The sequence below is a fragment of the Monodelphis domestica genome, chromosome 4, assembly GCF_027887165.1.
Source record: "Monodelphis domestica isolate mMonDom1 chromosome 4, mMonDom1.pri, whole genome shotgun sequence".
NCBI classification, from domain to species: domain Eukaryota; kingdom Metazoa; phylum Chordata; class Mammalia; order Didelphimorphia; family Didelphidae; genus Monodelphis; species Monodelphis domestica.
This window is the reverse complement of record NC_077230.1, coordinates 149,935,101-149,958,912: the sequence shown is the minus strand read 5'-3', so window position 1 is coordinate 149,958,912 and position 23,812 is coordinate 149,935,101. Positions and strand designations below refer to the sequence as shown.

At 35.3% G+C, this 23,812-nt stretch overlaps 2 protein-coding genes across 16 annotated transcripts in view; one reads left to right on the top strand and one right to left on the bottom strand.

Moving 5' to 3' along the window:
* MBD5 (methyl-CpG binding domain protein 5) overlaps window positions 1-20,091 on the bottom strand; it is a 447,080-nt gene extending 426,989 nt beyond the window's left edge. For 7 of the 11 annotated variants that reach the window (XM_056797196.1, XM_056797197.1, XM_056797195.1 and 4 more), the window contains exon 1: window positions 19,234-20,090. The gene's annotated coding sequence lies outside the window, so the exon portion shown is untranslated. Of the gene's footprint in view, window positions 1-19,233 lie in introns of all 11 variants that reach the window. The other 4 variants (XR_008911762.1, XM_056797199.1, XM_056797200.1 and 1 more) reach the window with 2 other exon arrangements.
* A 114-nt stretch (window positions 20,092-20,205) lies between these two features.
* Window positions 20,206-23,812, top strand: part of ORC4 (origin recognition complex subunit 4) — a 99,672-nt gene continuing 96,065 nt past the window's right edge. For 2 of the 5 annotated variants that reach the window (XM_056797205.1, XM_056797203.1), the window contains exons 1-2: window positions 20,259-20,440; window positions 20,655-20,888. The gene's annotated coding sequence lies outside the window, so the exon portion shown is untranslated. Of the gene's footprint in view, window positions 20,441-20,648; window positions 20,889-23,812 lie in introns of those variants that run through there. The other 3 variants (XM_007494129.3, XM_007494132.2, XM_056797204.1) reach the window with 3 other exon arrangements.

Here is a 23,812-nt window from a genome sequence, read left to right as displayed (position 1 = left end):
AACTCTTGTCAGCTTTCAGGCCTAGCCCACTATCCATTAGTTTACACTGCCTCCAATAATCATATTATTAATTACAAAGACTATTCATATAATACTTTAAAGCTTGCAAAATATTTTGCATATATCTCACAACAATTCTGTAGGATGGATTGGCACTATAGGTAGTAGTATATAATTTTATAAACGAGGAAACTAAAGCTCAAACAGGCTAAGAGCTTTATTCATGTTCACAACAAAGACAGCAGCATGAGTAGAATTTGAACCTTGATTTTAGGAAAATATATTTAGTGATTTCTTAGAGGCCACTGAGCCCAATCCCTCTAATTTTTACATACATGAGGAGCCTGGGAAAGGTTGCCTGGCCCAGAGAGTAAGATTTGAATTCAAGCCCAGATCTCTGTTCATTAGGCCATGTTTGTATCCCTGAAGCCCAAACCCTCTCTCCCTCTCAGAAAACAAACAAATAAATCTTCTCTTGACACTTTATCTATTTTCCATATTACCTTTCTCTTCACTCTCACTCCTAGAGAAAGTTGCATATTCTCAATGCCTTTACTTCCCTCACTATCCACTACTGCCTCAACTCCCTCTACTTGAGCTTCTACTGCTAATACTTTTCTGAAACTAGATCTCACATAGATCAATCACACTCTCTATTGCCAAAGCCAATGACTTTTACTTAGCCCTCATCTTCCTGAACAGTTTTTGATAACACTGATCATCTTCTCTAATTAGATGTCTTTCCTTCTTTGCCTGAAAGACAGCATTTCTACTTTCTACTTTTCTGACACTTCAGTTTTCATTGACTTCTCATCATTCTTCTGATCCCTTATGGCAACTGTTTCCCAACTTTTTCCCACTTTTGCCCTGCCCCAAGTGTGCTGTACACACCTGTGCCCATTTATATAAATTAGATCTATGTAAAAAATGTTCTACATTTACATTTAATTTTTAAAATAATTTTTTGCCAATTTCAACAAATCTCAATCATACAACAATGACGTAACTTGTAGATATTTATTAAGATCATTTATAATTTCATACAGCCTCCCTTTATAGAGAACTCAAAATCCCATCCATATCTTCATTTGCCACCAGCTTCTCTGTTCCTTTACATGCAACTACAACCATCATCATGCTCCTCCTTTCCTTCTCCCCTTTTTCCCTAATAAGTTCTTCATCGTGGAAATTACTTCAGCTTTGGTATTAATACCTCATCAATATCCTCAAGTTGTTTCTGCCCCTCTGAATGGAGGGTGGAACAAAAACCCTCTTGTTGTCTTCCTTCATAAACGGCTCAAAATTCACCATCTTTTCATTTACCACCAGTCCCATTTGGTTTATTTTATTACCACCACCACTTTATTGTTGTTATTGTCTTCATCACCACAATCATCACCAGGATCATCATCATCTCTGTTTGGTAAGTATCCTCTGCTTCTTTGCAGCTTCCTTCTATGTACTCTTTTCCTCAATTAGAATGCAAGGACTATTTAGTGCTTGGTACATAGTAGATTCTTCATAAGCATTTTTAATAATAGTAAGCAATTTGAGTGTTTTCTTTAATGAGAAGATTGCCATTCATTCAGGCCATCAGTCCTAAAGCTCCTGAAAATGGGTCTATTCAATGTAGAGCAAGGATTCCAGTAGGGTATTTAGGGTATCCACTAGTTACCACTAACCTTTCACACATGACTAACCTATCTTCTTTTGAATATACATTTCCCTAATGATATCCATTAGATCTGTTCTTTCAACTTCCTTTTTTTTTTTACATGTTCAATCAGTAATGAACAAAGCATTTGCCAATCAACTATTAAATGGCACTCACTGTCCTCAATATGTTTATATTTTATTAAGGGAGATCATATGTACATAGGTAAGTATATACAAAATATAGTAAAAGATAAAATTCTTGTCAGAGGAGACCCTTAACAGTAAGAGTAAATCAGGAATTGCTTAAAAGGTGTGGCTTGTGCAGTGTTCTGAAGAAAAGAAAGGATTCTAAAAGGTACAAGGGAGATGAGAGTGCATTCCAGGAATGGAGGACAAAACTTAAATAAACTATATTTGATTTTCAGTTCTTAAGTTTTTATTGTTTCTGTATTTCTACTCTGTAAACTATCCTTATTATCTTTACCTATATTAACTTCAACTGTTCAACAGAATTTTTACCTTCAAAATAGATAATCTGTTACAATGTTCTACTTCATTTTTTCAAAAAATGAGATAATATAATCTTCAGGGAGATACATTTTAGATGTTATTAATGAAAATTACAAATAAAGTAGTTATAGATATTTCAACTTTCTAGAAGTTGCATTTGAAGTTGCATTCTCTTATTAAACCATTTACCAAAATGAAAGACATTGAAAAATATTATATAGCTTGTTTTGCTTCAAATTTATATACTTTACTTTTAAATGATGACATAACTCAACTATACTTATTACAAATTGCAATTGTGGTGATGGAGTCGAAACACGCCCACATAAGAAGTTGATATATTCCCATTCAAACTGACTTCATTTGTAGTACATTAAATAATATTAAGTAATCACTACATTGCCTTCACTGTCATTTGGAAAAAATTTGCCATTTCAATCTCATTTCCATTAATTTTTAAAATGTAGGCATATTATTGTAGGAACTGTGCTTAACATATCCAGTAACATTGCCTATTGTTTTGCCAACCCTATCCCCTCTTTTGCTATAGGGTTTCACATCTCATGAAAAAGTTTATAAAATTAAAGTTAAAACTCTAGCCTTTTTCTATACTTTTTCTATAGTCTTTCCCTTGGTATCCCCAATCACTGACACTGCACCTAGTACTTCCTTTATGAAAATAACAATGAAAATAACCAAATGTATGTCTCTGTTTTTGAATTCTCTTTCTGAGATCTAAGCCTGTCCAACTATCTACAGATGGATGTGTGTACAATGATACATAGACACACCAAACTAAGTGTGTTTTAAAACATGATCCCCATGGCAAAATGTATTCCAATCTTCAAACAATGTATCTGCAAATGATACAGCATGACACAAATAGAAATGATGGTCAACAGCGTTAAAAACTGTAAAGTCCAAGGAAAATATGAGCTAAGAAAATATGACATTTAGCATTTAACTTGTGAGAAATAAGCTTCAGTAGGGAAGTAGGAATGGAAGAAATCATTGTGTCAGGAATGGATAATGAGAGGCTGGAAGAAGCAGGTGTAGACAATTTTTTCTAGGCATTTTATATTCAAAGTAAGGGGATAACCTATAAAAAACAATAGTTTGAAGATAAGGCAGGGTCAAATGAAGTTTTGCTTTAATTATAGACTTTAATAAGTAATGGGGAAGAAATGAGGAAGTGAAATCAAAGATGAAGGAGAAGAAGTTCCCAGAGAAGACAGGCAATGATGGGATCAGAAGCCTAGGTTAGCTCTGGCAAGAAAGGCAGTAGAAGAAAATGGAGAATTGGAAGGGTTACAACATTTAGAACAAAAAAGTAAAACATAGGTTTGGCTACTCTGATTAATATAATGATCCAAGACAATTCTGAAGAACTCATGATGAAAAATGCTATCTACATCCTGTAAATCGTGAAATTTCTCAGACTCGTGAAAGTTAAAAATTTTCCCCAATGGGGAATTCTCAATTGGAACAATTCCCTACTGGGTACATTCCCCATTTTGACTGTGAGAACTCGCCAGGATCAGAAATGGGAGGACCTCTACTCCACCCGTACTTAAGACTGCTTTAGGGGAGAAAACTCCTTGCTAAACAATGAAAGTACTTGGACCCATGCTTATGATGAGGTAGGGAGTTCTTTGAGCCATGCCTGTTTTTAGAATTGATACAATGGGATGCTAGGTACCTTTAAAGGTCGGGCAACTTGTAAACTTGCCAGGAGCAAAGAGGTGAAAACTTACTTAGAGGTTTTCTCTTGAGGGGATTAGTCGACTCAGCTGTGTTTTCTCTGGTTCAGACTTACTGAGGGGATTAGTCAACCCAGCAGTGTTTTTTCTGATTCAAACTTACTAAAGGATTAAATCGACCCAGCAGTGTTTTTAGAATGGGTTGTCCTTTGGAAAACGTCTACAGTGATTGGTAGATGTAAGGACTTAGGGGAGGTGACATAGGAGAAAAACCCCTATATAAGAAAAAGCAGAATCTCTTGAGGAGGGAATCCTTTTGGAGAAATCTCTGATGAGGATCACTTGGGAAGAATCTATTGAGAGAGGCTCTGGAGAAGGGAAGTTCTTGGAGGACAATCTCTAAGGAGGTCTCACTGGAGCTCCTCTGAGGGGACTCTGTCCCTCTGGAGGCTCTGGAAAGAGGCCCTTTGAAACAGTCTCTGGCTGGATCTCTCTTTGAGGAGGACTCTGGCTGGAACTCTCTCTGGTGAAGTAAGATGAGATGGAGCTGGCCTGGTGTCACTAGAATCCTTGCTTAGACAGACCTTGATAAAAGACTGACTGATTCTCTCTCTCTGAAGACTCAGGTCTAGGCCATGTTGGCTTAAGACCCTTCATACTTATGCTTTTTTTTCTCTCTCTCTCTCTTTCTTTGATTACTCATTGTATAATTAATTAAATTCTCTATAAAACCCAGTTGACTTGGGCATATTCATGATTGGGAATATATTCCCTGGCGACCACCTTATATTTGATTAAAAAACCAAGACACTGAAGTGAAACATATTTTCTGCGGTCAAATTTACTCACCCACTCTTATATCTATCATAATTTGTATCTTCCACTATTTAACTCACTACAATCCAGAAAGAACACTGCCCCACCAAGTGTAAACTGAAGTATATTTTCCCCCACTTTCTTTATTTTTCTTACTTTTTTAAACAACACAGAAAATATGGAAATATGTTTTGCATGATTTCACATGTATAATTGATATCATATTGCTCACCTGGATAAATGGGAGAGGAGTTGGAAAGAGGGAGAAAACTGAACTCAATTAAAAATGTTTAAAAAGTGAAGAGTTTATGACACATGGAATCAATTTTATCAGTAAAATAGGAAATGTGATGATCTACCATGGGAGAGAGAATTGAGAATGGAACAGTGTTAAGGGTTTAAAGAGAAAGGAAAAGTTTTGAAGCTATTGCTTCAGAGCATCAGAGTTAATTATGGACAAAATAAATAGATTGTTTTATATTTAAGACACAGTTGAGATTAGATTACATAATTTACAGTGAAGTGCACCAGGTCAGTACAGTTATGTGATTTTCTCCAACAGTGTTCAATAGTTTTCAAAAAAAGACAATTCAAAGTTGATAGCAAATATGAACAGAAGTATAAGGAATTCAAGGATGGAGGGCAGTCCAGAGCAGTATTCGTTAATTTTAAGATCAAATCTGTGAAGAAAGAAAGTAGGTCAGAGAAGAATTGAGCTTTGAGACAAAAGAGAAGGCTGGAAGAACTAGAGATTGCTGTGAAGATGACTGAAAAATAGGCTTAAGAGAGGAGTGAGGCAAAGGGAAAGGTATAAAAATACATGAGTATGATCAGTGAGAGAAACTTCAGACTTCATCATCTTCTATTTGGGTAGCATTATGGGTTAATGATAAAGTTTAATGTTAGACTCTCTATGAGTTGCTGAAATAGAGAGGTCTAGGGGTTAAGGGAGTTGATAATGAAGAAAGATGCCAGAATATTTAAGGAGATACCAACATGAAAGGTAATGGAGATTTCCAACTCAGTAAATGCTAATTTTAAATAAAAGAGATTAGGGAAGCAGGAATTTACTAGTCAGAGAATGAGGTTATTACCAGATGCTAAGAGTAGAAGACAGGAAAATCAAAGGCAATGGTGGTCTGGACACCTGTAAGGTGAAAGCAACCACATAATGATAACAATCAACACTCATCTCATTAAGGTCAGATATTCCCTTCTTTTGGGTGTTATGGAAGGAGGCAGAATAGATACTATTTATTCTTGAACTTTGTAGTAAAGGAGGCTACTAATCCTGAGAAGAAGGCTTTTTCACTCTTCAGTGGGAGAAGTTCCAATCCCACTTTTAAAAATATTCAGTGATTCTCTAATGCCCAAGGAGTAAATTTCATACTCCTCTGCCTGATACTCAAGTTCTTCTCTATTTGGGAAGGCACTCTCCCTTTTTAGGCTTATTCCAAGTTATATAACCCTTTACATTCAAGCCAACCCGAGTACACTCTGCTTCTGAAGCGCCCTACTCATAGCTCCATGCCTTTGCTCACATATTCTCTATGGCTTGAATTCTTTCCCTTTCCCTACTCCTTAAGGCCTAATTCAAACACTACCTCCTGTAAGTTGCTAAACCTTCCCAGTCCGTGATGACCTTTCCCCCTTAGACCTCATATAGCACTCTTCTTTGTGCCCTTTAATACATTTATATTTCAGAATTATACTGAATTTCTTGAGAATAGGGATCATATCTCTGGCTATTAGCACAGTGCCTGGCACTTAATAAATGCTTGGTAATAGCTACTGACTAAGACCATGGAGTGGTGTTTTAGCTGTATCTTGTTGGTTGCCAATCTCTTACCTTGTCCAGAAGGGCACTGAAATAATCTTTGTTGAACTTGTTTGTTTTTTTTTTCTAATTTACCAAGTAAAAGAATCTGCATATGGAGATGAAGTCTTATCTTTGTTGTATAGTGGATATTCAACAAAATACATGTTTGCAAATTTATAACAATGGGTTAGGAAGGTGGACAGAACACTGAACCTTGGAGCCAGGAGGTTCTTAGTTAAAATACAGCCTCAGGACAATGCTACCCATGGCAAATCACTTAACTTCTCCTGTAAAATAGGAATATTATTGAGATGTAAATTTTAGTTACTATTATTATTTCTCTACTTTGTACCACTTTAGTAAAATATCGATAGAGGGAAGAAAGGAAACTAGAATCAGACACACCAAGGCCACATGCATAACCCACTAATTGTCTTGATCTCCTACCTAGAAAACAACAATAAAAATAATAAATGGCATTTAAGCAACTCTTTAAGGCTTTGCAAAGTAACTTTACATATCTTGACCCTCACAACAACTTGATGAGGTGGTATCATTATTATAATTCCCATTTTACAGAGGAGGAAACCAAGGGTAAAAAGATTAAATGACTTGACCAGGGCCACCCAACTAGTGTTTGAGACAGAATTTGAATTTAGTTCTTGACTCTAAATTGGCAGCTCTATCCTCTATTCTACCTAGCTGACCATTATATGTAGTCTTTAAGAGAAATTTTAATTAGTCATGTCCACAAATAAACATAATAATGATAGTCAAGTTTATAATTGGGAGAAAGAAGATGTAGGGAAAGCAAAGGGAAAATAATTTATTTCCTATTTTTTAAAAACAAAATTCAAAGAATTATATTTAATACATTACAAAGGCATAATAATCAATATTCTTTCTTACATTTTATCTCAGAAACTGAAAGCAGATGGTTATACTCTGATAAAGGGTCTTCCTGTACTTGCAAATTTATTAGTCTCTCAAACCTCACTAAAACTGAATAAGCTATCATTTTAAACGTTTCTCTTTGCCTTTAATTTATACCCTTTTATAATATTTATGGTTCATCTTTAGTTATACTCAGAAGTGGACAGCACATTATGTTATTATTATTATTCCCCTCATATTTAAGCAGTTAAGAATGCTAGAGTTAGAGTCAGAAAGACATTGATTTAATTCTGGATTCAGACACTAATTTGCTGTGTGACCCTCTCTAAGGTCACTTTACCTCTCTCTTAGCCTCAGTTTCTTTATCTATAAATTGTGACAAAAATAGCATCTATCTCCCAGGGTTATTGTGAGAATCAAGTGAGATAATATATAAAAATGCTTTGTAATCATGATATCATTGATAGATATTAATTATTAAATTATATTAATAAATGCTATTATTTACCTATTTAAATATTCAAGAAGAGATTTTCAATTTTAAAATAGCTCTCCTCTAACTTATATTCAGCTTGATTAATTTCAAATTATAATTACAAATAGCCAGGGGCAGCTGGGTGGCTCAGTGGATTGAGAGCCAGGCCTACAGACCGGAGGTCCTGGGTTCAAATATGACCTCAGACACTTCCCAGCGGTGTGACCCTGGGCAAGTCACTTAACCCCCATTACCTAGTCCTTACCACTCTTCTGCCTTGGAACCAATACATAGTATTGACTCCAAGATGGAAGGTAAGAGTTAAAAAAAAAACAAAAACAAATAGCCATTTAGTATATTATATTTTTGCAGGTGATTTTTTCCTTTCAAGGTTATTGGCCTGAAATAGAACCATAGCCTGTCCTATTTGCATATAAAATCTCCTCTTTGGTCTATTTTCTCTGTTCAATCCTGTTTTAATCCACATTAATCAATTTTGATGAATTCTCTTGTTCTCTTTGAAAGACTTATAGAATTACCTTACCCAATTTTCACTTCTCTCTTGATCAATATATTTAAATTCTTATTTTTTATAATATTAAACATGTCTTTATAGATTGCTTTAAACACACTGCATTTTCCGCATCTATATTCTCCTCTCAAAGATAGTGCTAAACCCAAGTCCAATTCTTTTTAAAATTTGCTGCATGTAACTGATACTCCAAAAATTGTTGTAAAATGTTATGGTATAGAAACTGGGTGAACATGCTCCAACCATTTCTATATTGATGGAAAACCTGGTAGGAAACCCTGGATGACAATGGCAAACACAGACCTTCCTTTTTTATGCCAATAATCAGAGGTCATCAAATAAAGCTATTTTTATTGTTGCATCTTCCAAGTAATTTTATGTGATTTTAATATATGTGTAGGAGATATTTATAGTGAAGTGAGCTTTAAGACAATATTTCACTTGGCCAAGTCAATTTTTTTTTATAGTCAATAAGTCCAATCTTTTCTATATCTTTTAGTCAACTATGTGATTAGATATGGTGTGCTGTGTAAATTCATTAACAAAAGCCTGCTGTTCCATTTTCATAGTTTACCAAATATACCCTTGCATATTACATATGTACACCATGCTTATAATTATTCTCATTGGGATTTTATAGAAAAGGGAAAAGTAGGTATGGTTTCAATAGTTACTGATATTTTCTTCACTGTCTTTTGGGGGGGAGGGTAATGACTTTAATTATTTCTCCCTATTTCTTATCTTCCCTTGTCAGATATTCTAAAACCTAAACTTCTCAATATGTTCAACCCATATCACCTTCAGTATATTGTACTCTAGTTGAGTCTAGTTGTCCTTTCTATTCTTTTATTTCTATCTTCTCAAGAAATACGTCAATATATTCCTGAAAAAAAAAAAAGCCCTACTATGTTTTAAACAACAATATTCTTTTGGTGATGTTATATGAAATAGCTTTGACTCATAAAAGACCAGTCTCTAAACAATTAAAATTGTAGATCATTCAAAAGGCACATTATGGGTTGTAGGAGGATACAACATATTACCAATAAAGAACTGAATGTAACATAAAGATCTTACCAGAGAGATCCATAACTAGAAAATAAGATGCCAGGCATATAGTAGGAGTAAGACACAGTTAACTGATGGAGAACACATGTGCTCTCCTGTTATCTATGCAATATAAAAATGGCTATTGGAAGGTGTTCCTTCCTACTCCCAATCAAAAGGGTCAGACTTCTTTGGACGTACATGAAGTCATAGACAAGAATTGGACAGAATGACAAAATGTGGACAAGTTGTGATCTATATCATTAAAAGGATTATCAACACTAATGAGACTAGATCCAATGATATATTGAATTACTGACAATATTATCTCTGTGAAAATGACCAAACCTCTTTAAGCTTCGTTCACTATTTATAATATGCTAATAATATCCATAGTACCCACTTACTAGATTTTCTGAGATAAAATGAAATGATATAAAAGTAGTATTTTGTAAACCTTAAATCACTATACAAAAGTATCTATTATTATTATTATATTGTTCCCCCTCAAAATTGAGACTTTCACTTTGTAAGATTGTCTATACTGACTCTTGAAAAACCTATGTAGATTTTGCCAACAAAATAATCTCTTCAAGGTAATAATAAACATAACTGTATACATATGTCTAATACATTAAGGTTTGTGTAACATTCTATACAGTATATTATCTCATTTGAATTTCACAACTTATGAAGTAAGATACCACAGGTATTATTATAGCCATTTTAAGGTATTTGTCAGGATACTTTTTCTGGGTCTTAATTAGGTCTGAGCTGCACTTTCCATGTCCACTCATTTTTCATGTTTTTAAAAGGTTCTTTTGTAATCTTCAGTTTCCATGGGTATTCTCCTAGTCTACAGTATAGATCTCTATTTTTCAAAAAGGTTGCTATAGTGGCCCAGAGAATATGGCCAGTTGTTTCAGTATTTAGAGATTTGTAATTTTAATATATATTTTTAAAGTATCCTTTTGCTGAATCTTCATTTATATTCCAGTAAGATTTCTCATATTTCCCAGAGTACTTTTGTACTTGGTTGCTGGTTTAAACTTTAAATAAATCCAACATGCCATATATTACATATGGTAATATAAGTCAATTTTGAAAAGGTATATTAAAATAAAATATATTTCATTAAAAACCATGTCAAGTTACAATAAATAGCAAATTTACTAATTACTACTTAAGAAAAAAAACCCTTACCCATAAAATTCATTTATTGCTTCATAAGACAACCTTCTATGAAGCACGGAGCAAGATACATTTGGACAAAGCACTGGCTCTAGAATCAGAAAATTTCTATTTAAATCCTGCTTCTAAATTGCACTGCCCTATATAATCTTGGGCAAGTCACTTAACTTCCCTAAGCCTCAGTGTTCTCATCTATAAAATGGGTAAGTCAAACTACATGGCCTCTAAAGTTCCTTCCAACTATAGATCTATGATATTCTGATCAATAAACAAGCTTCAGAACAGTGCTAAACACTGGCTTTAAAAATCTTTTTAGTCCCTTTGCCAACTAAAGAACATAGAAACCACAATATAACTAGCAGCAGCCCTCAAAATGCAAAGCAAATATAAATTAAAACCTATTATTATACAAGGCTAGAAAAACCTGTTTCTCTTTTCATACATACAGCATTCCCGAATTACTAAAGTCCTTAAGAGTAAAAGGGGATTTTTGTTTTGTTTTTTTTCCTGATAAGCAATATTACAGTGTATTTTCCAAATTATAAAACAAAATCAACAATCAAAACTATACAGTAAGCTTATTAAACTGAAATCTATTAAATAGGAATGTATATTTAAGTAATTGAGACATGGGTCATCTGACAACTCAATCATTATGTAAAAAAAAAAACCCATACTGATTATAGACATTTCTGCATATGTTTTGGTAGGAAACAAGCTTCTTGTTTTAAAATTCTATGAAATGAGTTTGAGCTTAAAGCTAAAGGTAAAAACAGAATAGGGAAAACATTTGTTAGGGAGTGGCAAGGCTGAGAAAATCCTATATCTATGCAAAAAAAACCAGCCCTATCATTTTTGACAGTTATCTGTAGCTTTATGAACATACTGATATATCGTAAACTGAATGCTACAGCTTTAATTGAAGTTTGAACATTATAAACAGTTACATGTCTGGCTCTGGCCTGTATTCTAATACCATCAGCAGAACAGGGATGAGAAGCATAAACAAACCTTTTAACTAGATTACAGTCTCTAAAATGGCTAACAAACCCTTCAGCAAAAACTCCCATCTGAGAAATGTTAAAGAAAGAAAAATATTCTGAAAAGAGTCATAAAAAAATAATTGCTGGCATGATTGTAATATATGTTAAATTCTGTATAAATTTCAATGCCATTTAATAAATCTTTGTGATACACTTTACTTCTAACTTCACAGAAATAAAAACCTTTACTTTTCTAGAACTCCCTTAAAAAAAGCTTGCCATAAAATGTACATCTTTTTTCAAATTACATTTCCTTTTTCTCCCAATGTAAAATACTTATCCAAATCTATGTTTGTGCTTATTCATTAACATTATATATCTAACAGATTAAATTCATCATTATCAGCACACTGATCAAGGTAGATATGATCTACTAATATTCATAAGATATTTAAGAAAAACTAATAACCTTGGAACCCAATGGAATTTTTAACATTTAGCCAAGACAAACATTTTTATAGGTCCCCAATTGAAATGGCAGCATTGTTATTATTATTATTTTAAAAAAATGTTAAGTTACAAATGACTATTTCAACACAAGGGTCATATATTAATTGCTGATATTAATGGCCCATGGTTAGCTAATGTACTGAAGTGGAAAGTAGTGTTAGTAGTAGTTTTATTATATCTCAATCAACTAGTTTAGTAGTCAGTTCAAGGAATGGGAATAATTGACTTAAAGAATTGCAAGAAGGTGAAGGTAATAATATACCATCTATTACAAAATAAAGAGGTTAAGATTTTTCCTCTGTAACATTCACTTTTTCTTTTGGAACACTAATTCATTAAATCACTTGCACTATAGAATGCCACTTTGGAAAAACCTTAATATTTGCTTTTCTAATGCTTATACTGTATAATTAGGTCCTGCTTACCAAAAGGCATATTACTTCTTACAGATCTAGGAGACCACAGAATATAAAGATGTTTCAAGTAACTCGAAACTGATGAAATAGGGTTATTTTGGTAAATTAATATCTAGATTAATTCAGAATGAAAGCTTTTTTTGTTTCAGCCTACTTGCTCTTTTGAAAAAAAATTAGCTTGGCATTTTGAAAGTAACTACAACTTAAGTAAAACAAGAACAACAAACTTAATTCTATAAAGGGCAAACATAGTCCTTAAGGAAAAAGAAAAAAATCCTGTTTCTTGTATTGGTGGTAGAGAGGAAAATTGCAAATATTGTCAATATATAAGTGAATATGTTCATTTTTGCAAAACTGTTTATTTCCTCCTCTTTTTCCATTATTTTTTGTTATGTTTCCTGTTGAGGGGAGAAAGGGCATATTTGGAAATAAAGGTAATATAAAAATTACAATTCTAAGAATTAAAATTCAAAAAAGTAATTTTGTATTTGACAGTGTTTATAATATTTTATAGCTGAAAATTCCTCAAATGCTTTACTACATACCATTCTAAGTAAAGTAAAATATAACTCAATTCAACAAAATTTACTAAGTAAGGTGCCTGTTATTAGCAGAAAACTGTGCTCAGTTCAAGGGAAAGGAATAAAAAACATTTCCTTCCCTCTAGGAACTTATATTTGATAAAGGACTTACTAATAAACACTTCAAGGGTGTTCACAAAGAAAGAGATCTTTTGTTTTACAATTTAAAAGTTTGCAAAGTTATTGGGTCATTACTGTCAATTAGTTGTTTTTTAGTTTTTTTAAACCCTTTGCTTCTGTCTTAGAACCAATATGTATTTGGTTCTAAGGCAGAAGAGCAGTAAGAGCTTGGCAATGGGGGTTAAGTGACATGTCTAGGATTAAAACTGTTAGGAAATATCTGAGTGATTTGAACCCAGGATTTTTCTATTTCCAGGTGTGACTCTTTATCCACTGAGCCATCCAGCTTCCTCCTAGTAAATTATTTTTAATAGTAGAATAGTAGAATAGCAATTTGTCCCAAGGTTGTCTGGATATACATTGTTTATTTTCTTATTAATCTATTTTTTCTTTGTAAACACAGAAGTGGAAAAATCCATTTGAGTATTGTAGTTAGTTGGGTCAATATGACCACTTGGTGATTAAGTCAAAGATGGGTTTTCCAAATAATTTAGGTATTCTAAAATAATAACTCTTCCTATAATGGAAACATTGGAGGAAATAGAAAGATGCCTCAAAATTAATCTTACAGATATAATAGCAATTACCAGGGAATATAAAAAGGAAATCAAGTACACTAGGTTATTAAAACAGGTGCATTCGTAATAGATACTTACTGGCCATTTTTGGTTTATTTACTTGGAGTATAATAATGATTAGTTTGCTAAAATCAACAATCCCAAAAGCTATGCTTTTTAATTGGCAAATATTGGGTCAAACTATAGAATTTCTTAATAATTTATCACCCAAAGTTATGAAAAAAAAATTGTGTAAATGTTCTTAAAGACCTGGTAACTTCTCTTAAGGCACAAGAAAGATATCTTCGCTTCCATAAAAAAGAAATAAAAGCAAACCAAGTTGAATTCTGCTCTAACATACTCCATATATGTCCCTAGAAAAAAGAAAACTATCACTTCACATTGTTATACTATCATTTTTATTTTAAGTATGTCATTAACCATTACTAACTATTTACTCTTCATTATTAAATTCAATGTAGTTAGTGTAAAACAGTGAGTATTTTTCAAAGGATGAAGATAAAAGTTTTAGTAATTTTAGAATTGGGCAATATGAAGTCATTTTAAAGTTGTCACAAGAATAGAAGCAGATATTTACTTGTCTTTATAAAAGCATGAAGCCATTAACTTGTGCCTTAGATATTGTACTCAAATAGGGGTCTTAATTTTTTTTTTTACTTCATGAACCCTTTGAAAGTCTGATGAATTCTCCCATCCTTTCTCAGAAAGATGTTTTTGTACCCATAAAGTACAATATATAAGGTTACAGAGGAAACCAATTATATTAAACTAGTAATCAATAAAAGTTTTGGGACCCTCTACTTAAACCTATATTTTAAAAGTAATACCACAAAGGGGGCTAACATGAGTAACTATGATAGGACATGGGATGACATGCTATTCCCTGTCTTTAGGCTATTGCCTTTTATCAAGTAATTCTCTTAAAGTTATAGAAACATCATCATATAACTATTTTAAAGTCCCAACTTATTTAGAACTGAAAAAATTATCAATTCTAGCAGGCACTTAGTATACTTTAATAAAAATTCCAAAATAGGGCATAGTACTACCTAATTAAATCACTTTTAATTTAAGTGATTTAAATTAAGTTAAGAAATGGTATACTGCCGGGTGTTATATAAATAAAATCTGGAAGGAGGGGGGAGGACCCAAACAAAAATAAATAATAATTTCCTGAAAATAAGTTTCTAAATCATTATGTGAGATAAACTGTTATACGAATTGATATTGGCAATTTTACTGGAGATAAGTTTTCTACAGCTTACTTTTTCAATTAACAAAAAAGTCATTTTAAAACATTCTCTGGTATTATCGACCTAAACATCATTGTGGTTAGTTCTGGAGAACTAGAAATGGAAACCATAGAGTCGATTTTCATTGTCCAAAGGGAGCAATGGAAATAACCAGAATACTATATTAAGTGAAAAATTCATTTTAAAATCATACTGTTTTAACAGTATACAGTAATACTCTTCAAAAAACATGATTTCTCCACCCAACAATGCCTATTTACATGCAAAAGATACATCATGTAAAAATGTAAAATCATCATAGCTAAGAAATTTGGAATACAACCAAAATATTTCATCAGGTAAATCTATTGTGCAATCTGTTTTGTATATTAAAGCCAAGGGCAGAAAGACTGGCTAACTTCAGGTATGTCCCATGGATGATGAGAAGTAGTTCTTTATATTCACAGCAACGTAGAAAGCTGAAAACTGTCTAGATAAGAACTGTGCCCTTTCCCCCTCAAAGAACACCAAATAAACCAAAAACCAAAAATAAACAAACAAAAGAAAAACACAACACAACATAAAACCAAAACCCTCTAGGGAAAAAAAATGGCTTCTAAAGTAACTGCTACACAGCATACCTGGAGCAGGAGTACTCCAGTGACCCATCATTGTATTCATCACCTTACAAAATTGAAGTCAATGAAATAAGTTTCAAACAAAAAATTGCTGACATATTTTTTTCTGTGACGAATAAATGGCCATTATCTAGTAGAATCCTATCATTCAAAAAAATGTTTAAGGATACTCTATGCTTTTATTAAGACTGATAGTAGTCTTTCTTATGAAAACTGTGATTACTGTTTATATATATTTATATACACAATCCAACTACAAAGATTAGAGATGGGGAGGGGGGAAAGAAATTAATTATTTGAGTAAAAAGCTAGAGAGGAAGAAGAGGAAGAAACATTAAAAAACAAAATTCTAGTTCTTGGAGTTTTATTTATTATTGTAAAAATTCAGTTATGGATCCTTAATACAATAGTGGAAGAAAAATAGACTGATTAAAAAAAGAGTGAAAATAACAAATGTGAAAGGAAGCAATCTGGCTCTCACAACAAAGTGATGAACAATTTGATTATGAGTGAATTCAGTTTATAATATGGAAAATCAATGGCAAATTACTTAAGATAGAAATGAATTGTTTATTATCATAACACAGTAAGTTTGATTTTCACTTTAATTTTTTCATAGAAATGCCATGCTTTTCAAAAACGACTTTCTTGGTTCATTTTATAGACCAAAACTCCAAACATAAATTTAAATAAAAATGGAAAAAGTTATACAAACTTAAATAACGAAGTGTGACATTGTGATAAGACCATCCTTTGAAAGTAAGAAACCCTAAATTCTAGTTCTGATTTTGTCATTGAAAGCAATGTGACCTTGGACTGGGCTACTTAATCATTCTGGGCCTCAGTGGATACATTTGTAAAACTGGAGCTGCTTGGAGAAATGTACTAAGAACGAATTATTTCTGAAGTCCTGAGCTAAAAGGGGGTAGGGATGGGGGAGGTTGATGGTGGTGACCTTTGAGTCAGTAGAGTTGGATTTGAGTCTTGTTATTACCTACATGACCTTGGACAAGTTTCTCTGCATCTCAGTTTCCTCATCTGTAACATGGGGGTAATGATATTTGTAATTTATAATATCTCACACACACTGCTGTGAGGAAAGTTCTTGGTAAACCTTAAAGTACCAACTAATTAAAAGTTACTATTATTATACCTTTGTGACACTTAACAGTACAATTATTTTTCCCCAAATAAAGATAAGAAAATCATAGCCAATAATATTCTCAAATACTAGTTAATATCCTTCAATTTGGGAAGTTTAGCAAAAACAGCCCACAAAGATTTACTTAAATAGGGATTTATATCAGGTGTTCAGGGAGATTTTCAGAGGCTAAATCACATAAAGCAAATAAAAGGTATTATACTCAAGATACAAACTAAAGAAGTTTTACTTAGCTATCTACTGGTCAACTACTTAGAACCATTCCCAGTTATCTATACATTTTCTTCAATAGAACTGATTTTTTCACTAAAATGCCACCCTATGTTTCAGAAGTTACAAGATGCTCTAGTTTTATCTAGAGGATAGAAAATCATAGCCAGACCTGAAATGATATTGATGTTTGGGGAATAAACTTGAATATGGCACAGGTTTCTGCTTGCAAAAGGTGCACATCAATATCACCTCAAATAAAGAAGAAAGAAGGACTATACTGATTTGTAACAAGAGAACAGGAAATAGAATCATATGCTTATTTCAACAGCTTTTTTCCCCTTGCATGTAAATGACTACTTTTGCACAAGTTGATAATTACAATTTTACAGAGCAAGTTTCTACACATATGGATGTCACATTAAAATGCTAGCTATCTCTTTTGACTTAATCTAAAAAATTGCTAAATTAAAAATTGCTAGTTATATATATATATTCTTCTAATCACTTATTCATAATATTTGTTACATATTATTCTAGATTTATTTTTTCCCAATCCTTTCCAGGCTGATCAAATTGCTGTTTTCATATTGCTAGTCTGATCACAAAATTGCTGCTTTACAGAAGAATATTTTTTTTTGCTGACATAAATTATGGGATCAGAGATACCAATGCATTTACAAAGAAAGGATTTGTGTGTGTATATGTATGTGTATATCCTTCTTCGAATAAAGGATAAAGAACATGCATGTATGAAACTGAATCCCATTTTCTAACTCAAGCCCTACCGAAAGGCCTACATACCAGCGTTCAGAAACATACTTTCTAGCATTTGTAAAATGAAAGCACTCTCTCAATTTTAAGGAAAATCAGGAAGGTTATTAACAAAAATAAAAATTGGTCATTTTTAAAAATAATGTGATAAACTTTAAGCCTATAGACCTTTGATGGTTATTATTTGGTCTGATACTTCTACTTTGTGATTTCCTTGACTCTCAAAAGCATCTTGCAAAAAATTCTCTTTTATATGTAATAAGCAAATAGGTTCACTACCCCAAGAGATGAAAAATTCATTGCAATTTACAAGAGTAAATAAATAATTCAGTTAAAACTGAAAGTGGTACCCAATCCAGCAAAGAAAGTATTGATGGAAAAGCTAGGCCTTCCTTGAAATCAAAATAACAAAAGTTTTCAAGTGGGGGTGACTTGTTTCTGCTAACTTAAAGCAGTGGAATACCCTACTTAATCGTGCAGCAATTATAATTCAAGTCTTACTCAAAACAAATTCCACCAGAAATGAATATGGAAAATACAGGTATCATTTAAACTTTGTGCATTTGAGTAATAAACTTTATAAAGTGATATATGGAACTAATTAAAAAGTGAAGGACAGAAGACAACCCATGCCCTAGTACTTCTATTAGTAAATATCTTCAGTAGTTTACAAGAGAAATCTATCTTTCTAGAAACAAAAACAGCAAAAAACTGAAATTTCAACCACAAAACCAAAAAAGACAAGAAGCCTATTCCAAAACTGGAGTCAATATCCAAATTAGATACAGGGCCAAAAAGGGGAAAACACTCACGTCTATAAATGGGCAAAGTAGTTCTAATACAATCCATACTATGACATTTTCCCACTCAGAATGGAAGCCAGTGTAGGTTTTACTGGGAAAGAGGAAAAAGGCTCTGCAATTGAATTTTTTTAAAGTGACAGATCTAAAAAGTCAGTGTCTCTCTCTCTCTCTCTTTCTTTCTCTCTCTCTGTCTCTGTCTGTCTGTCTGTCTCTCTCTCCCCCCAAGAGCCCCATTGCTGAAAAGGGTTTGTTTTTGTGAATTTTTCCACTGAAGCAAAGAGAGACAATAATATACTAGATGAAGGGGAAAAATCACTTTGGCAAACAACAAATAAAAATAAAAGTATCCTTTTCCCGACTAGCAAAAGGGAATGGGCATCCCACTACACACACACACACACACACACACACACTTCCCAGTCCATCCCCTTCCCCAGGCTCCCCCCCCCACCTCCCAGCACCACCACCTACGCCCCCCACTTCACCCCCCCCCATCTCCACTGCGTATGTGGTTTGGTGCTACTGTTGCCCCGAAGTGAAAGTCAGAGCCAGAGGGAGGCAATGAAGCCCCCACAGACACACTTACCTTTCCTGCCCCCCACTTTTGAGTCCCTTCCCTGGAGCTGTGGAGGATGACACAAAGGGTAATAAAGGGGGGGAGTGGAGGAGGAGGAGGAGGAGGACGAGGAGGAGGAGGGAGGAGGAGGAGAAGGAGGAGGAGGAGGAGGAGGAGAAGAGCTGGGGGAAGTGGCTGCTCCTGGGTGTAGTGAGATGTCTCCAGCCAGGGCCAAGCAAGAACAGCAGCAGCAGCAGCAGCAATAGCAGCAGCAGCTTTAGCAACAGCAGCAGCAGCAGCAGCAGCAGCTTTAGCAGCAGCAGCTTTAGCAGCAGCTTTAGCAGCAGCAGCAGCAACAGCAGAGAAGGGGCTGTGTTGCTAAGAGGCTTTTGGTCTCTTTCCTCCTCTCAGGGCCAAAGAGAGGGGGGTGGAGGGGGTTGAGGAGAGAGAGAGGAGGGGGGCAGGAGTGGTAAGGGGGGGTTAGAAGAAGAAGAAGAAGAAACTCTCCTTCTCTCTCAGGCTTAATTCCCCTCTCTGGGCTCAGGGGTGGAGGGTGGGGGAAGGAACTCAACCGCTTCCCCCCCTCGCAATTCAAGGTTGAAGTGGGGTAAAATTAGTGTCCTGTCCCTTTAAAAATAGAAATAAAAGGTGCCCCCCCTTAGCCTCTGCCTCTCTCTTCATCATCAGCTGCTGCTGCTGCTGGGGTCTCTCTGGTTTGGGGGGGAGGGGGGTTCTGTTAGAAGAGATGGGAGGTTCTCACTGCGCATGTCCCTCCCTGACGGGAGGCTGGTTGGTCGAGGGCAGGAGGAGGGGGAGGGGAGGAAATGAGATGGTTACCCAGAGGACACCTCGGCTCCTGCGACCCGGAAGGTGTTGGAGGGAAGGACAGGGGTGAGGGATAAGGGGAAGGAGGCGGGGGGGGGGGGCGGGAACTGGGGGGAGACAGAGAGGAAGAGGAGGAGGAGGAGGAAGAGGAGGAGGAGGAGGAGGAAGTTGAATGCTTCAGCTTCCCCCTCCCACCTCGAGGAGGGCAGATAGCGGAAATGGGCGGGGAAGGAGCAGGAGTGTCACGTGTGATGAAAGGGGCGGGCAGTGGACTGGGAAGCCCTGGAAGAGAGCGGAGCATGCCGGGATCGATTGCGCGGTGGCCGTAGCTGTAGCAGGAGGCGAAGCCTTCAGGCTGAAGAGAAACGAACGCTGCTGCCGCCACCTTTGGACGTGTCGTCTTCACTCTTCGGTAAGGACTGAAACAACAGGCATACGCAGTTAGTTAAATACAAAGCAGGATGTGATAGAGAGAGGGGAGCGATATTATGCCGCCCCTCTGGTGATGGGAGACCAGAGGAAGAAGGAAAAATGAGGAAGAAGGAAACGAGGGTATCAGGGAGGCTTGATAGGCCGGATGGACCCCAGCGGGACCAGTCAACCCACCCTCCCCCATCTCGCTGCAGAGGCTCTCGATCGTCGTCTGATGTCGAACCTTCCAAGGTCGTGGCTGTACTGGGGCTTGTGGCGGAGGAATGATGCTAAGAGGGAGATGATGGCCTTAGGTGAAGGTCCCGAGGCGGTCGTTTAAGTGAACCCCCTAATCCATCCTGTGATGGGGGTGGGGAGGCGAGGGCGAACCTGTCTTGGAAGAACTGGCCTGGTAAACGGGACGCAGACGTGTGCATTTTTTTCTCGAGGTGCAGTACTCCAAATGTTTATTCCCTGCGCCATTCTCCCGTTACCCTTGGTCGCCCCCACCTTCTCCATCTGATCCCCACTGGGGGAGGGGATAGACAAGGACTCCTGGCGGTTCTCTGGCCGCGTGCTATTCCCCGAACCTTCTCTCACTCTTAATTCTTCTTATCTGAAGCTAGGGACTAGCTTGGGTTGCAGTTAAAATAATGATGAAGAATTGGAATTTAGATAGCGCTTTAAGGAAACCTAGAGTTAGTCTAGGGGGAAGGGACGCTCTCGATGTCATTAGGAGATAGAATGTTGGTGATGCGAATCACAAAAAGGGGGATGGAGTGTTGGTCCTAGTGATTGTCCTATTTCTTTGGATTTTAAGCTTAATTTGTTTCCTCACTCAAAAAAAAATGCTGTGGTGTTCAGCGGGGAGGGAGAAGGAAAGTTACTCTTAGGACCTGTTCTAAAGCACACATTTTTAATTCCAATGCTAAAAGCGAATGTGATTGAAAGAAGCGGAGGAGTTGACATAAAGCTTTTTTTTTGTTTTTTTTTTGGTAAAACTCCATATTGCTGCTTCTTCCTCCATTTTTGAAAAATCCTCTGAAAGACCTCTTCAGGAAAATATTTATGTAGTGTTTTTTTTTCCCCCTAGGAAGTTAACAGTGTTCTACTAGTGGTTTCTCTTAAAACTAATTTGAATTTATTTCTTACGAAACATTTTTCACAGTGCATTAGCTGCACTAAACTATTTTATTCATTAATATTGGAAGTTTACTCCTTTTTATAAATACAAGAATACAGATTAAGACAAAGTATTTGATGTAACGTGACTAATATAATGAAATTTTTGTCAGAAGCAAAGAAATTATGGATGACTAGATAATATTCATTTCAATGAGATGTTAAACAGTAGAAAATTTTTCAGGGAAAGACTGGAATCTTTTTACTTGAAGGTATTTGAAAAGATACTTTTGGAAATAGGTACATACTCAAAGTGAATAATGTTTATTAAAAGAATGCTTAGATTCTCAGCGTTCTATTTGTATACCCTATTTAATAGAAAGGGAAAACTGGTAAAACTAGTTTCCAGATCTGGCCACATAAGACACACACCATTCAGTAAACACCAGAGACTACCTTTCACCTTCAGAATAAAATATAAAATCTTATGGTTTTTCTACAGCCTTGCTCACTCTTGCCTTTCTGGCTTCTTACACCCATACTCTTGATGGTCCAGGGACCCTGGCTTTCTTACTGTACTGCCTACTAGGCACTTCATCTGCTTGATTCAGAACATTTTCATTGACTATCCAATTCTGTTTTTCTTAACTCCTCCACAGTTCCTGGTTTCTTTCAAATACTACTAAAATTCCACCTTATACAAGAAATTTTTTCTGCTCATTCTTAATGCTAGTGCCATCACTCTAGTTGATTTTTTCCAAATCATCCTGTATACATCTTATTTTTGTATATTAATTATTTGCATGTTTCATTAGACTGAGCACTTTTGAGAGCAGGGACTAGGGTGTTTTGTTTTTATTTCTTTCTTTGTATCCCCAGTTCTTAGCACATACCTGGTATATGGCACGCTCATAAAATATGATCCCTGACATAGATAAAATTTTAGGATTGAGTTATAATGGAAATTGTGTATTTTACATGCAGCTTAACTTCACTGTTACAAAATTTTAATACCCATTCTCTTATTGATGGTATTTGGCTATGAATGGTGGAAAGACAACCTTGAAAGAGTCAAAATTGAGGATAGGGCTTGAAGGAAATATTTATTAAGTCTTCTATGTGGGAAACAAAAATACCTGGTATGAGGGCATTAGTCTTGAAATCCAAAAAGGTCTGTGATGGGAGTGAGGGAAAAATGAAAGTAAGTTGTCTTGGGCTTTTAAACAAAATGGAGACTCCAGGAGGAACTCACCATTGGGAGAAGAGTTAGCAGGTTGCCAGTGTGGTTGGTTGATCCAGGGGGAGTCCCTAGTCACTAAGGGAAGTTTCAGGATGAGCCATTGGTAGAGATGGCATGATTATGAAGTCTAGAAAGTCAATGATAGCTACAGAAGAAAGTGCTGGGATTAGAGTAGAGCTTTCTAAGCAGCCATATCACAGTGTTAATAATTCTTGCTGATTATCTATGAATCTTGGAACAAAATTTGTTAGTGTTGATGTCCATGAAACATTTTTTCTTGTTTACTGTTCAGTTCTTTGGTAAAAATAGCAGCCCTCATTTTGGTTTTACAGAAGAACCAGTCCTTTACTTGTAAAGGAATATTGTTGTACTTTTTGTGGGTTTTGGCAGAGAGCAGCACATTCATTTCAGCCATTCCCTCTTGTCTAGGTTCCTGAAAAAAACATTGGGTTGCAAAATAACGACTAATTCCAATTACCTTGTTGTTGATATTTGGCTGTGCATGGCCAGGGGCAATGAAAAGCATAGTAATCTTCAACTTATCATTAATGGTGACTTGCATTGGAAAAGAGCTACAAAAAAGCAGAATTGTACAAAAGAAAGAGTGGTTGATTTGGAGTCAGAAGTCCTGGGTTTAAATACCAGCTCTGCTATTACCTAAGTGTCTATGGGGTCAGTCTCTTCACCTCCCAGTATCTTAATTTCCTCATCTGCAAAATGAGGGAGTTACATCAGATGACTGTCATCTCTAAATCTATAGCTGAGGTCCTCCTCGATGACTGGAAAAAGAAATGGGTTGGACATACCTGGAAAATTAAAAAAAAAAGAGTGAACATTGCTAAGTGATATATTGCTGCCTTGATAGGATAAAATAGTTTTGATGAGGGCATCAGTCCTCTGAATAGATCCTCATTCAGGATTCTTGAAAGACATCAACAAAAACCAAGACAAGTTATAGAAAACTTTGATCTACACCTGTAGAATGCTATATGCCTGTGGTGGCAAAACTAA